This window comes from Dasypus novemcinctus, chromosome 10 (assembly GCF_030445035.2).
Source record: "Dasypus novemcinctus isolate mDasNov1 chromosome 10, mDasNov1.1.hap2, whole genome shotgun sequence".
Lineage (NCBI taxonomy): Eukaryota > Metazoa > Chordata > Mammalia > Cingulata > Dasypodidae > Dasypus > Dasypus novemcinctus.
This window is the reverse complement of record NC_080682.1, coordinates 98,627,421-98,631,004: the sequence shown is the minus strand read 5'-3', so window position 1 is coordinate 98,631,004 and position 3,584 is coordinate 98,627,421.

Sequence of the window (3,584 nt, the reverse complement as noted above, 5' to 3'; positions counted from 1 at the left end):
TCAGCTCACATCCTTCCTCCACCCTCCGATTTCCTGTAAGCCTATCGTTCAGTCTCTTGCTATCTAGGGCAGCTTGTTTATTTCATATCATTGAGGTCATGTAGTATTTGTCCTTCAATGTCTGGGTTGCTTCACTCAACATAAGGTTCTCAAGATTCATCCATGTTATCACATGTGTTTGTAGTGTGTTTGTTCTTACAGCCGAGTAGTATTCCATTGTGTGTATATACCACATTTTATTGATCCACTCATCTGTTGATGGGCATTTGGGTTGATTCCAACTTTTGGCAATAGTGAATAATGCTGCTATGAACATTGGTGTACATATATCGGTTTGTGTCCTTGTTTTCAGTTCTGCTGGGTATATACCCAGCAGTGGTATTGCTGGGTCATATGGCAAATCTATGGCTAGTTTTTTGAGAAACCGCCATACTGTCCTCCAGAATGGTTGGATCCTTCTGCATTCCCACCAGCAGTGGATGAGTGTTCCCCTTCCTTCACATCCTCTCCAGCACTTGGATTCTTCTGTTTTTTTCATAGCTGCCAATCTTATGGGTGTAAGATGGTATCTCATTGTAGTTTTGATTTGCATTTCCCTGATAGCTAGAGATTTGGAACATTTTTTCATGTGCTTTCTTGCCATTTGTATTTCTTCTTCGGAGAAGTGTCTGTTTAAGTCTTTTTCCCATTTTTTAAATGGGTTGTTTATCTTTTTATGTTCAAGATATAGGAGTTCTTTATATATGCAAGTTATAAGTTTCTTATCAGATATATGATTGCCAAATATTTTCTCCCACTGTGTGGGCTCCCTTTTTACTTTCTTGACAAACTCCTTTGAGGTGCAGAAGGCTTTAATTTTGAGGAAGTCCCATTTATCTATTAGTTCTTTTGCTGCTCGTGCTTTTGGTGAGATATTCATAAATCCATTTCCTATTACAAGGTCCTGTACATGTTTCCCTACACTGCTTTCTAAGGTTTTTATGGTCTTGGCTCTTATATTTAGGTCTTTGATCCATCTTGAGTTGATCTTTGTATAAGGTGTGAGATGGTAATCCTCTTTCATTCTTCTACATATGGCTATCCAGTTCTCCAGACACCATTTGTTGAATAGGCCACTCTCCCACAGTTGAGAGGGTTTGGTGGCTTTATCGAATATTATATGAATATTATGTGGTTGTATATGTGAGGTTCTATATCAGAGCTTTCAATTCGATTCCATTGGTCTATGTGTCTCTCCTTATGCCAATACCATGCTGTTTTCACCACCGTAGCTTTATAGGATGTTTTGAAGTCAGGTGGTGTGATTCCTCCAATTTTGTTTTTCTTTTTCAGTATGTCTTTGGCTATTCGGGGTCTCTTTCCTTTCCAAATAAATTTCATAGTTAGTTTTTCTAGTTCCTTAAAGAAGGCTGTGTTGATTTTTATTGGGATTGCATTGAATGTGTAGATCAGTTTTGGTAGGATAGACATCTTAATAATGTTCAGTCTTCCTATCCATGAACAAGGAATAGTCTTCCATTTATTTAGGTCTTCTTTGATTTCCTTGAACAGTCTTGTATAGTTCTCGGTGTATAAGTTCTTTACCTCTTTAGTTAAATTTATTCCTTAGTATTTGATTTTTTTATTTACTATTGTGAATGGTATTTGTTTCTTGATTTCCTCCTGATCTTGCTCATTATTGGTGTACAGAAATGCTACCGATTTTTGCGCATTGATCTTATAACCTGCGACTTTACTAAACTCATTTATGAGTTCTAGAATCTTCGTTGTAGATCTCTCAGGGATTTCTATGTATAGGATCATGTCATCTGCAAATAATGAAATTTTGACTTCTTCCTTTCCAATTTGAATGCCTTTTATTTCTGGTTCTTGCCTCAGTGCTCGAGCAAGTACTTCTAAGACAATGTTAAATAGGAGCGGAGACAGTGGGCATCCTTGTCTTGTTCCTGAGTTTAGAGGGAAGGAGTCTAGGATTTCTCCATTGTAAACAATATTGGCTTTAGGTTTTTCATATATACTCTTTATCATGTTCAAAAAATTCCCTTGTATTCCAATCTTTTGGAGTGTTTTTATCAAGAAAGGGTGCTGTATTTTGTCAAATGCTTTTTCTGCATCAATAGATATAATCATGTGATTTTTTTCCTTCAATCTGTTTATATGGTGTATTACGTTGATTGATTTTCTTATGTCGAACCATCCTTGCATACCTGGGATGAATCCCACTTGGTCGTGGTGTATAATACGTTTAATGTGTTGTTGAATACGATTAGCAAGTATTTTGTTAAGTATTTTTGCATCTAGGTTCATTAGAGAAATTGGTCTGTAATTTTCCTTTCTTGTGATGTCTTTGTTTGGCTTTGGTACTAGGGTAATGTTGGCATCATAGAAGGAGTTGGGTAATGTTCTTTCTGTTTCGATGTTTTGGTATAGTTTCAGCAGGATTGGTGTCAGTTCTTTCCGGAATGTTTTGTAGAATTGACCTATGAAGTCATCTGGCCCTGGGCTCTTCTTAGTTGGGAGATTTTTAATAACTGATTCTATCTCTCTGCTTGTGATTGGTTTGTTAAGATCATCAATTTCTTCTTTTGTCAATATGGGCTGCTTATGTGTTTCTAGGAATTTGTCCATTTCCTCTAGATTGTCATTTTGTTGGAATATAGTTTTTCAAAATATCCTCTTATGATAGTCTTTATTTCTGTGGGGTCAGTGGTGATATCGCCTTTCTCATTTCTTATTTTGTGTATTTGCATCTTCTCTCTTTTTTTCTTTGTTAGTGTTACTAAAGGTTTGTCAATTTTGTTAATCTTCTCAAAAAACCAGCTCTTGGTCTTGTTTATCTGTTCAAGTGCTTTCTTATTTTCTATTTCATTTAGTTCTCCTCTTATCTTTGTTATTTCCTTCCTTCTTCTTCCTGTTGGGTTACTTTGTTGTTGTTTTTCTAATTCCTTCAAATGTGCAGTTAGTTCTTCAATTTTTGCTCTTTCTTCTTTTTTGATATATGAATTTATGGCTATAAACTTCCCTCTCAGTACTGCTTTTGCTGCATCCCATAAATTTTGGTATGTTGTGTTATCATTATCATTTGTTTCAAGGTAGTCATTGATTTCTTTTGAGATTTCCTCTTTGACCCACTGTTTTTCTAAGAGTGTGCTGTTTAATTTCCAAATCGTGGTGTGAAATCTGGGCTTCTGTCCCTTGCAAATCTCCAGCTTGACTCCACTGTGGTCAGAGATAATGTTTTGTATGATTTCAATCTTTCTTAATTCGTTCAGCCTTTCTTTGTGGCCTAGCATATGATCTATCTTGGAGAATGATCCATGTGCGCTTGAGAAAAATGTATATCCTGCTGTGTTTGGGTGTAGCGATCTATATATGTCTATTAGATCAAGCTCCTCTAATATACTATTCAGATGTTTTGTTTCTTTGGTGATTCTCTTTTGAGATGTTCTGTCCAGAGTTGATAGTGGTGTATTAAAATCCCCCACTATAATTGTAGATGTATCTATTCTTTCACTTAGTTTTTCCAGCGTTTGCCTGACATATTTAGAGGCACCCTTGTTAGGGGCATAGATATTTATGATTGT